The sequence below is a fragment of the Myotis daubentonii genome, chromosome 4 (assembly GCF_963259705.1).
Source record: "Myotis daubentonii chromosome 4, mMyoDau2.1, whole genome shotgun sequence".
Classification (NCBI taxonomy): Eukaryota; Metazoa; Chordata; class Mammalia; order Chiroptera; family Vespertilionidae; genus Myotis; species Myotis daubentonii.
The window spans coordinates 96320971-96334427 of NC_081843.1; the positions used below are offsets into that span (position 1 = coordinate 96320971).

General features: G+C 36.9%; 1 pseudogene; it reads right to left on the bottom strand.

The window, feature by feature from the left end:
* Positions 1-6234: 6234 nt before the first annotated feature.
* LOC132232514 (sentrin-specific protease 6-like) lies at positions 6235-7324 on the bottom strand (annotated as a pseudogene).
* Positions 7325-13457: the final 6133 nt, after the last annotated feature.

Genomic DNA, 13457 nt, shown 5'->3' on the forward strand with positions numbered 1-13457 from the left:
CAATGCAGGGAACTTCTCAGAGAAAAATCTTTGAATGCAAAAATGTTTCCAGGAGGCTGCCTCAAGTCTCTGGTTCCCCTTCTCTCTAGGAAATGGATCTGTAGGATTTTGGAGACAAAAAAGCACCCTGACAACTTCAAATTGAGGTGTGGTTAACAGAGTATGGTATTTTTTAGTTGCTCCATTAGGGGCTATCTCTTCGCTGCAAGTCAAATGTATAAAATTATATTATAGAGATAAGATAATATATACATAGTTTCTATATTTTGATCTGGGAGTCATAATAGTATTATGGAAGAGACATTCTTTTTTCATTATACAATCAAATTAATAATATAATACAGGACTTACCAGTGTGGTTTTAATATCAGCTACATTTAAAATTCTGGAATATATAATAGGTATTTAAAGAATGGCTGTTGAAATAATGTAATTTTTTTACTGAAACTAGATCTATATCTGAGCACATTAATTTTACAGTCATTTATTTCTAGATTAGCCCTTAAGATTAAACGTCAGTTCTATACATAAATTGTGTTGTCACAAAAATGTACATTAAATATATAACTGACACAAAATATGGGTTTAATAATTATTTGTTAATAAAATTACTTCATGTTTATTAGTTAAATGCAACCTCTCCTATTGCAAGTTTCTTGCATATTAGTCTTATACCTTCCTCTCTATTTATAGATTTAAGCTGAGTTTCTATTTTATAGTTTTGTCTATATAGTAAGTGCTCAATAAGCATCAATTGAATAATTGTGAGGACAATTTAAGTGAAAATAATAAGATTGTGCTCTATGGCATGTTATGTCAGTTGGGATGCTTTGGGTTTAAGTAATAGAAAATATGTGGGGGTTTTTTTAGAAGAAAATAATATATTGGAATGACAGAGAATAGGAAAACCTTCAAAGACTGTAGATAAATTGTATTGTACCATTTCTCAGGAAGAATATAAAAACTGTGTGAGAAAAAAATTAGTGTCCATGCTCTTGCTGCGGTCAGAGTGACTCATCATGGACTGCCTTCCATTCATGGTCAATTCAACTGTGGATTCCTAAGAGAAAGAGACTAAATCTGGTTGAAGTACATTGAGTCATGTGATTTAGCTATATATAATACTAGAGGCCTGTTGCACGAAAAGATTCGTGCAATAGGCCTTCCCTTGCCCTGGTTGCCAGCACTGGTTTTCCTCCGGCACCCGGGACCCAGGCCTTCACTCCGGCTGGAGCCGCCTTCAAGCATTCACGGCCCTGGCCGGCACCACCTCTAAGCCTTCCTGGCCCCAGCCAGTGCCACCTTCAGTCTTTGCTCCTCTGCTTCGCCTATGTATGCAAATTAACCACCATCTTTGTTGGCAGTTAATTTGCATATCTCGCTGATTAGCCTATAAGAGGCGTAGCGAAGGTACGGTCGATTACCATGTTTGGCTCTTATTAGATAGGATGGGCTGTCTTATGTATTGTACTGAAATTCAGTCTTAGGTTATTGTGCAGGCATTATATCTGAATATACATAGCCATTGTCTTATTTCCAGCTGCTATAACAAAGTGCTATACACTGATTGACTTATTAACAACAGAAATGTATTTCTCACAGTTCTGGAGGCTCAAATTCCAAGATCAGGATGCCAGCATGGTTGGTTTCTAGTCAGAATTCTTTTTTGGATTGGAGAATACTGTCTTTTCAATTTATCCTCACATAGGGGAAGGGGAGGGAGAACCTTCTGGAGTATCTTTTAAAAAGGTGCTAATTCCATTGATGAGGGCTTCATCCTCATGATCTAATTGCCTTCTGAAGACTTCACCTCTTTACACCATCACATCAGGCATTAGGACTTGAATATAGGAATTTTGAAAGACATAAACATTCAGACCACAACCTAATCGATACATATAGATATAGATATCAAGATAATTGGCATACACATGGGCTCTGTGAAGTATATGTGAAACAAGAATCTCTAGAATGCTTGTTTTTATAGGTTCTGACATTCCATAGGTGTTATAAAATTTTATTATACAATATTTATGAGTAGGCTGGTCTGAGTGCAGTGGTGTCTTACAACTAATTGATCACAGCCAGTTACAGATTTCTTTGTTCCTTCTCCACTCCCACTGCTTCACTTGACTAGCCTAAAATATATATATATATATATATATATATATATATATATATATATATATATATATATATATAGTATCAAAATAATGAAAAATATAACTATAATATATTAGAGATTTGATAAGTATGAAGGAAACTATGAACAGCTATCTTAATACATTTGTGCTTCAAAACCAGGGTAGTTTGGATGCATTTATTGTCTGCCTTAACCTAATGTTCTATTGTGCATATGTAGGTACACTATTTTTACAACTTCTGTTTAAATACAAACTTTTTTAAAAAAATAACCTATTACTGAGTTTTACCCCAATATAGCTTTAAACTTTACAATTAGGTCACATACATTGGTGTGTTTTTTTTTAACTTATATGCTATAAAAATATTTCTGGTAACTGATAGAATAGATAACATATAATTAGATCTTACTAGAGTATTCTAAGAAGTACTGGAAATACAATCAATCTGTTTTAGAGGCCATATAGTGTAACTGGAAGCCTGAAACCACAATTTATCAGATGCATGACCACTAAAGACTAATCCTTCTTTTCTTCATCTGTAAAATGTTAACAGTAATAACAGTAACAAAAACTTACACAATATAATTGTATAAAAAATAACTAAAATAATGCTTGTAATCTGCATAATGGCTGGCATATAGGAAGGGCATGTTAAGTCACTATAGGCAGCTAAGTGAAATATTTAATTTAATCACAATAAATTCAAATTAATTATTTAAAATTTAAATATACTGAAATTAATATGTGTTACTGGTATTGGTTAATTCACTAGTGCTTACAGCTGCTCTGATCACTGAGGGAGGCCATTGAGCTGTATCCCAATGGGAGCTGCAGCCTAACACACTTTTAGGTTCTAAATTTTATGCTCATGTGTTAGCACTATGTAGTTTTGGACAGAGATAGAATTCTGCAGCACAGACCATTAAGTAGAGATGTTTGATTCTCTATAAATGTGCATAGAGCTCACATACAAAATCACATTTTCCTAATTTCTCTGAGTGGACAATGCCCATGGTTGTCATCATCAGCCACTAATAGACATTTCTTCTTAATGGATGTATAGCCCTAGCAAGTCAGCTTGACCCATGTTACTGGTGAAATAGGTAGAAATAAATTCACTAGTAAATATCTAGAGTAGTTGCTTCCACAATGTTTAATGTGGAGAAAAAATTAAAAAGTCATCAGCTTCAGTACAAAACTAGTGTTTGAACACACATTTACATTCTAAATGCCAGTAACTCATTGAATCAGGTGAACCATTTTGTATTTGACATCTTTAAGGTGGTGCTAAAGCACAGGAAATTGAAACATTAAGCTTTCTGGTAGGTACAAGCCATGATGTCCCTGACAAATCACCACAGTATATTTCAGATGACATAGCTCCTAATCCACATACCTGAAAGTAGAAAGAGGCAGGGCTTTTGTCATTGTTGCTTGTGCTTTAATGGCCTCAATGTTTTCTCATCCTTTTGCACTAGTACATAGAAATAAATGTAGCCAGCAGGTGTTTATTGCATGTTGAGGGAGATTTTGAGAAAGTAATACACTGTAAGCCAAATTTGCTTTGTAATGCAGGTAATCTTAGATGAAAAATTATGCTTATGATTTTTATTTTTACAGTTCTCGGTGGACCTAATATAAACTTGGTGCCTTCTAAATTCACACAATAACAAAAAAAGTGCATTTCTTATAAGTAGGTTCACAGATTTATAAATAAATGACTCAAAAAACAATTTTTGCATATGGAACAGTCATTTTAAAATGGAGGAAGATATTATATGTATCATTACCTTCTCCTACAGAAACATTCCTTCATCTGAATATTTTGTTATTGTTGTTAACATTAACGTTATTATTATCAGCATCTTATACAAGTAAAACTTGGTCCCCCATGAAACCTGAAACATTTTAATATAAATTGTATGATTTATTTAATATTAATTACAAAAATGATTATGTACTGTATCTCATAATCTAATGTTACAAAATTTCAGTAAACACGACAGATTCCAATGCAAATGATGCCTGGAACTTAAGGACACTTTTCAGCTCAAATGATATGTCATATCCTTTTTAAACCATTTTCACTCCTTTCATTCTGTTGCTTTTTTCTTTCATTCAAGATTTTGGATATATAGTGTTATGTATGTATGTATGAATGTATGTATTTATAATTAGCCTACATTTAACCATTAGGATCAATATAGTCAAAGATAACATCATCTGATTTAGGAAGCTTAGGGTTTTAGAGCACTGGTGTTGGATAAATTGGCATCTGTTCTTTTTTTCTGGTATTTAATCTGCAATTTAACAAAAATTTTAAGAGAGAAACAAACAGGCTTTTTTTCAGAAAATGTTTTCAAAGAATACAGCAATAAATTAATATCAGGGAATACTATTGTTTCATAGTTAAAAGTTTATAAAATACTTTCTATCAAAATAGCAATGTATTAACTTTAAGAATAGTATTTACAATATATTCACTTATAAGAGAGATGATTTTATACTACTTTTTAAAAATATATTTTTATTGATTTTAGAGAGGAAAGGAGAGCGAGAGAGAGTGAGAGAGAGTGAGAGAGAGCTAGAGAGAGAGAGAGAGAGAGAGAGAGAGAGAGATGAGAGAGAATCATTGACCAGCTGCCTCATGCACGCCCCCTACTGGGGATCGAGCCCAGCAACCCAGGCATGTGCCCTGTCTGGTAAGCAAACTGTGACCTTCTGGTTCACAGGTAAACTCTCAACCTCTGCCCTGACAGGTTTGGCGACTGAAAGGTCTCAGGTTAGATTCCGGTCAAGGGTTTGTGCCTTGGTTACAGGCACATCCCCAGTGGGAGGTGTGCAGGAGGGAGGCAGCTGATCAATGTTTCTCTCTCATCGACGCTTCTGACTCTCTATCCCTCTCCCTTCCTCTCTGTAAAAAAATCAATAAAATAACATCAAAATAAAAAGCTTCTGCACAGCAAAAGAAACCATCAACAAAACAACGAGAAAACCCACTGTGTGGGAAAACATATTTGCCAATGTCATATCTGATAAGAGCTTAATCTCCAAAATTTATAGGGAACTCATACAACTTAACAAAAGGAAGATAAACAATCCAATCAAAAAATGGGCAAAGGACCTAAATAGACACCTTTCAAAACAGGACATTCAGAAAGCCAAGAGACATATGAAAACATGCTCAAAGTCACTAATCATCCGAGAGATGCAAATCAAAACAACAATGAGGTACCATCTCACACCTGTCAGACTGGCTATCATCAACAAATCAACAAACGACAAGTGCTGGAAGAGGATGTGGAGAAAAAGGAACACTCGTGCACTGCTGGTAGGAATGCAGACTGGTGCAGCCACTATGGAAGACAGTATGGAGTTTCCTCAAAAAACTGAAAATGGAACTCCCATTTGACCCTGTGATCCCACTTCTAGGAATATATCCCAAGAAACCAGAAACACCAATCAGAAAGGATATATGCACCCCTATGTTCATAGCAGCACAATTCACCATAGCTAAGATCTGGAAACAGCCTAAAGTGCCCATCAGTAGATGAATGGATTAGAAAACTGTGGTACAGCTACACGATGGAATACTATGCTGCTGTAAAAAGGAAGGAATTCTTACCATTTGCAACGGCATGGATGGAACTGGAGAGCATTATGCTAAGTGAAATAAGCCAGTCAATGAAGGAAAAATACCACATGATCTCACTCATTCATGGACAATAGAGACCATTATAAACTTTTGAACAATGATAGATACAGAGGCAGAGCTGCCTCAAACAGATTGTCAAACTGCAGCGGGAAGGCCGGGGAGGGTTGGGGGGCAGGAGGGAGGGGGGTAAGAGATCAACGGAAGGACTTGTATGCATGCATATAAGCATAACCAATGGACATAAGACACTGGGGGGTAGGGGAGGCTAGGGGACTGTCAAGGGCGGGGGGAAAAAAGGACACATATGTGATACCCTTTGTAATACTTTCAGCAATAAAATAAATAAATAAATAAATAAATAGATAGATAGATAGATAGATAAATAAATAAATAAATAAATAAATAAATAAATAAATAAAACTCTCAACCTCTGAGTCACACAGGCAATGCTTCAAAGGGAATTTTTGGAAAAAATGCATTATTTTTTACACCAATTTCAGTAATGATACTTTTAAATATCATATTTGCTTGAGGATCAAGGCCATTTTGAAAAATTAAAATTATATACTGTTCCTCTAAATTTGCTAACTTATTTGTTCCTGTACAATTATTGCAAACTTTATCCTCCATATTCATTTGCAGTTGCAAGCTCAGCTTTTGATAAACTGCTCACATCCTTTGAAGAAACACTACTGGCAATTTTCAGCCATTGCACCTTTCATATTTAGGTAGATCAGAGGAATTTAAAGTAATCCCTACAGGATCATTTTCTGGTTCTTCTACCTGTATCTAGGTAAAATCTAAACAAAAAGGTATCAACTCTATTAATAGCCACAAGAGGGTTCCTACTGGTATATGTGCACAGTTTTAAAATGATGCTGTCCAAGGAACTTTAGCAGCTTGAAGATATAAGATCTACTGAAGTTTCTTGAGAAATCACTTTGTGACCTTTTAGAGGTGTGTTGATAATAGAATTACCAAACGAATCTTTCACTCATGCCTTTCTTGACAATGGAACTGTATTTAACTCTGACTCTGCTGGAATGCTTCTAAGTTCATGCTCTACACTACAGATATTTTCATTTAGTGCTGCTTCTACTTTTCCAGTGGACACCAGGTTGAAGAAAAATCTCTCTTTTCCATTAGTTTTGTCCTGTCATCATTGTCATCACTGGGCAGTGATTGGCTCTGACAGCTTTGTTTTTCTTTCAGGTTTGTGATTTGGGCTCCTGTTGTCCTAGGTTTGTCAATAACTCTCTCTGCTACACTCAAAATTCACCATGGTCTCAACTGGGACCTTTCCCACACAGTTGCCATAAAATGTTTTGAGTGTTGATACTACGTTTTGTGACTTCTGTCCTCCAGAATTCTGATGAATTGACATTCTTAATAATGGTCCAGTTGATGCACTCAAAGTTATAGCTTGTCTGCAATTTCTTTGCAGACCCTTTAAATTGGTTAAACATTTCTTTGAAGCAGCAGACAGAAGAGGGGTAGACTGATATGTACTGTGATATTTGATCATTGCACTTTGATCATTTCTCCTGGAGGTTTATTTTTGCAGATCTATTCAGTACCTTTCTTAAGCAGTAATTAAATTGAATCAGCAGCCAGTTTGCATTTAAATGAAAGAATGGGCTAATTGGTAGGTGTCCACTGGAATGGTTTTCCTCCCTCCACATGCAGCAGCTGTGTCTGGAATCCTAGAACTGGCACTTTCTGCCTCCCTGGTTTGTATGTCACAATAAATTGTATCTGTTTAAATTAAATTAGTTTATCCTATTGACCAATACAAATACTGGTGATGTGTTTGATTCATTGTTTATTATGACTTCATCATGATGATCTCATACGATAACTGTGGAGGCTGCTTTCAAAAGGTTCTGTGTAAATAGCATGTATTTTGTTAAAATATTTCACATTTTTGAACACTTGGTTTACATTAAAAACACTATTTTTATATTTATACTAGGTAACGTTTTTCTTGTGTTTCTATGTTTTTGGTATGCTAACTAAAGCTTTTTTAAAAAAATCATGATGTTATACATTTTATACATGTTGTATATAATTTTCTGGTGAGCAGTATAAGTGAAGTATGCAGGTACAATTTGGAAAAACAATGCCTTGAACTCAGATGAGAGATCATTTGCATAGAGATGATGATTGAAGTTTTGAGAGTAGAGGAAATACAGCAATTAGAAAATATTTACAGTAAAATAAGACTATTAATATAAGCATCTTCCTTGTATTCACCCATTCTTTTCAAATAATAATTAATATAGCCAAGTCTTATGATCATAAGAATGGTTATAGGTTACCTATTAATCAAAATTCAATTAAATATGATTATTTTCCATTCCCTATTTAGCCACTATGCATAGATCGTCACACTATTATAAAAAAGGACTCTACAAATCTACCATATCATTAAAATTTCAAATCTAATACTATTTATTAAAACCTTGATAGTGAAAAATATTACCACTAATAATAACAAAAAGCATTTTGTTTGCTGTCATTCTAAGAAAAAAATCAAACTGAACATATTCCCATTTTTTTTTAGGAAATTGTAGCACCTAAGACTGATTTATGCATTCATAGAGCAGGCAGCCACTCTATTAATGTGATTTAAAGGACTCTAAGAAGTCTCCCTTGAATAAATTAACTCCCAGTTGGATCTTTTTAAATTTCCAGCATTAGTGCTTTCCCCAGTGTGCTTTTTATAGGAGATGTATATAGAGAGTTAGGCATTGCATTTCCTTGGAGAGGTAGCACATTATCTGGCTAATGAATTAACAGAGAACAATTGGTTGCATTTATGACCACTAACCATATTTGTACATTAGATAGCCGGACTCTGGAGGGAATTGGAAAGTGAAAAAAGTGTACATCATCAGCAAAAGGAAAAAGCAGGAAAGCCAAGAACTAAAAAATGAACTTTTTAAATCTGGATTTTGGGGTTGTGGCAAGAAAGGCCATTTAAAGAGAAATAAAACTCTGCATGTGTTCATGTGTCTGTGCACACACATACATATATGTCTTTTTTATAATATTTGCATCATGGTGTGTGTACTGTAATAAACTTGGACTTATTCTCTCAATATATCAGAAACATTTATGATTTTAATTTTTACCTAAAACTGCTGTGTCTGAGTGCAAGTAAATAAGGTTCAATTTTTAAGCATCTAGAGGTGGTGTAATATATTGTAATTTAAAAAATAAATAATGGTGTTATTACTTTATAAGTATGCAATTATACAAAAATTCCCTTATAAAATTTCTCTTGATTAACCCTATTGTGTTATCATTTTTTAAAATTTAAATTTAGTAAGGCTTTTCAGCTCCAGTCAAATGCACCTCTACAGATTTATTCCACAGTGGATCTACACTGAGTGGCCAGATTATTATGACCACCTGATGTTTGTAGGCAAATTAGCTATAATTTCCCACTGAAGTTGCTGGAGGGCCAGATCATTATAAACATTTGAATAGCACAACATACTTAAGTATCATTGCTCATCAAGTTCATCCTATCATGTTGATAGTGTATCCCAATGGAGATGGCTTCTTCCAACAAGACAATGTGCCATGCCACAGTGCTCGTTTTGTGCAGGAGTGGTTTCAAGAACATGAGGGAGACTTTACTGTGCTTAGGTGGCCCCCACAATCACCAGATCTCAATCCAATAGAGCATTTGTGGGACGAAGTTCAAAGAACCATCAGGCAGCTGGTTCCACAACCGCCAAATCTCACAGAACTGGACAGTGCTATTAATCAGGCATGGTGTAAGATTCCTCACATCACCACTCAACATCTTGTGGAGTCAATGCCAAGAAGAATCGCCACAGTATTGAAGGCAAAAGGTGGCCCAATGAAGTCCTGATGAGGTGGTCATAATAATCTGGCCACTCAGTGTATATATATAAAAGCCTAAAATGCAAAGTGATCCCTCCAGAGTTCGACTGCCCTGGGAGTTTGATAGCTTGCTGTGACATGTACTGATCACAAGGGGGCAGCACGGAATAAAGGAAGGCCCCAGCCAGCAGCTGGCAATCCCTACAGACCCTACCTGTGCAGGGGTTTCATGCACTGGGTCTAGTATTTTAGTAATGCATTGCTCAGAGGGAATCGGTAGAAACTATTTTTTGAAAGGATCAGCACTTTTTCTTACAGGAGTATTATAGTTTTTAAATTTTATATCTAATAGAAAACACCCATTTACTGACTGTAAGAGACTTTCTCCTCTTTGTACATCCCAGAACAGCTACTTTTAAAACAAAACAAAACATTTGTTTTAACACCATATTTTCCTCCTGTTCCAATGGCTATTTATTTTAACTTTTTCTTTTCTATTTCTTCCTTCTTTGGTAGAACTTATACTTTTGAAGGACTGGACTTTGGGCTTAGTTCACTGCTCTTCTATGCTTTCCTCCTACAAGTTCTCATAAAGGCTAATGGTCAGAGATCTCTGTTGGTCATAGCTCTTAAATTTACATGCCTATTCTTGAATGGCCCCTTCTCTACTATGTTCTATGTGAGACAAAAATCTCCCCTTTCCAAATATCATACATTTTTATCAGTTTTATTGCCCATGTCAATTATCAGGAGTTTCATACAGAAAAGAAATCTTGTTTTCAGAAATCCTGAATAAGACAGGTAGCAATGGGTACCATAAAAGTGGTCATGGAGGAGCGTGGGTCTCAGGACAGAACAGAATCTTTGGAGTTGGATCCTGGGGATCTCCGTTTATAAGAATTCCTGATTTATATTTGTTCCTATTATGGTTTAAAACCACTGTTTGCCAGATACTTTACCCACATCTTTTTCAAGGTTTCTTAAAGGTTCAGTTCATCATGCTGTGTTGACATCAAGTCTTTTTCATTTGCGAGCTGGATGAATTTTATAACCTTCTGATGATTCTGGCTTTTCATTTAATTGTACTATGGCTTGTTTCTGACAGTGATGAAACTGTGGAAGTCTAAAAATGATTAATAAGACATTTTCAAAAGGAGACGCTTCCAATGCTGGACTCAGATCTCATTCTGTAATTCATTAGCTGTCTGGAGCGTGACACTCAAAGCTTCCAAAGGGATTTCAGTGCCTGGGTCTATCAACACTCTGTTGCAAATGTGTGGTGCTTAGGTAGGAGACTTCTGAGAAAGCTTTCAACAGCATATGCTAATGCAAACCTTGGCTTGCACACAGGGATTCTATCATCTGTCCCTCGTTGTCTTCTTCAGACTTCTCGAGTGGAGCATTTACAATTGCTAGAACAAATGGCACTCACTGTGATTCAGAAGTCCTGTGCCCATCTTTCAGCATGACTGCAAATAGCATGTTATTGGCAACCTAATTTGTCTTTTTTAAAAAATAAATATTGTTCAGATTATTCAGATTATTACAGTTGTTCCTACTTTTTTCCCCCATAGCTCCCCTCCACCCGGTTCCCACCCCACCCTCTGCCCTTACCCCCCCCCCACTGTCCTCATCCATAGGTGTACGATTTTTGTCCAGTCTCTTCCCCCACCTCCCACACCCCTTCCCCCCCAAGAATTGTCAGTCCACTCCCTTTCTATGACCCTGATTCTATCATATTCACCAGTTTACTCTGTTCATCAGATTATTTATTCACTTGATTTTTAGATTCACTTGTTGATAGATATGTATTTGTTGCTCATCATTTTTATCTTTACCTTTTTCTGTCTTCCTCTTCTTAAAGGATACCTTTCAGCATTTCATATAATACTGGTATGGTGGTGATAAACTCCTTTAGCTTTTTCTTATCTGTGAAGCTCTTTATCTGACCTTCAATTCTGAATCTTTTAGCTTTGCTGGTAAAGTAATCTTGGTTGTAGGTTCTTGCTATTCATCACTTTAAATATTTCTTTCCACTCCCTTCTGGCCTGCATAGTTTCTGTTGAGATATCAGCTGACAATCGTATGGGTACTCCCTTGTAGGTAACTAACTGTTTTTCTCTTGCTGCTTTTAGGATTCTCTCTTTGTCTTTTGCTCTTGGCATTTTAATTATGGCGGCATAGGTAAACACCTGAAATTGCTGCCTTGCACAACCACTTCAAAACTACCACTAAAAGACAAAACAGACATCATCCAGAACCACAGGAAGGCTGGCTGAGTGGAAATTCTACAACTAGAAGGAAAGAGAAAAGCACACTGAGACTCAGAGGAGGTGTGGAAGTAAAGTGCAGTGGTACTGAGGCATACTCGGAAAGGGCTGGCAACTGAGGACACAGTTGTCTTTTGCAATCAGGAGGGAGTCTCAAGCTCCTGACTGCTCTGAATTCCAGTTCTGGGCGAGTCTCTGGGGACTCAGACTCATACAGGGAGAAAATGGACTGTCTGGCATCAAGCGGTACTCAAGGGTGGCTTTCTCTCAGAGGTGCTTACAGCGATTACCATGGGACACTGAGACCCGGGGCCTCGGGGCAGGGCTGAAGACCAGCCATAGCTGTTTTCTCTGCCCTGTTGATTCCCTGAGACCCACCCCACCCAAGCTGTGCACAGAGGCTTTTGCATATGAATGACCTGGCCCTTTGAAATCTAAAATTACCTAACAAACTGCAGCTGGATCAGAGAGACCCAGAACATCCAAAAGAAGCCCAAGGCCCCACAGCAGCTTGAATTGCTTCACAGCTGGGCCTCATCTGGGCACCTCCAAACCCCAAACAAAGAAGAGGAATCTGCAGATCTCTCCATAGCTCCTGCTGGGTAGCCTCAGGAAGAGGCTAAATTAGCACCTCCTTAGAGATCCAAGAGCCAGTGTACCCAGTGGTCAAAGTGGGACCATCCAGATTACAACTCCTCATATCCATAAGGGACACATTCAGGGGGCAGACTCAGTGAGCACCAAAGCCCCACTGAAGCAAGTATTGTCCCTAAGCTGGTCTCCAGCACAGAAGTTCTCCCACTGTAGACACAGCTGATTCTCACTGCCAATTGGCCTGGAGGTAAATTCCTCCCAGTGATATCTACAACAATCAAGGCTTAACTACAACAAGACTGTGCACAAAGCCCACAAAGGGGTGCACCAAGAGTGTCCACCTCAGGGAATTGCGGAGGCTAAGCCACTGGGCCCTATAGGACACCTAGCACAGAAAGCTACTCTATCAACACAGGGAAGCATAAAAAATGCAGAGACAAAGAAATAGGTCACAAATGACAGAAATGGAGGAAAGCAAACTACTGGATATAGAGTTCAAAACCATGGTTATAAGGTTTTTCAAGAATTTTCTAGAAATCGCTGATAAATTTAGTGAGATCCTCGAGGATATGGAAGGAACCAACTAGAAATTAAGCATACACTGACTGAAATAAAGAATAATATACATAGAGGAACAGCAGACTAGAGGATCGCAAGAATCAAGTCAAAGATTTGAAATACAAGAAGCAAAAAACACCCAACCAGAAAAGAAAAAAGAATCCAAAAATATGAAGATAGTGTAAGAAGCCTCTGGGACAACTTCAAGCATACCAACATCTGAATTATGGGGGTGCCAGAAGAAGAGAGAGAGAAAGATATTGAAAACCTATTTGAAGAAATAATGACAGAAAACTTTCCCTACCTGGTGAAGGAAATAGACTTACAAGTCCAAGAAGCGCAGAGAACCCCAAACAAAAGGAATCCAAAGAGGACCACACC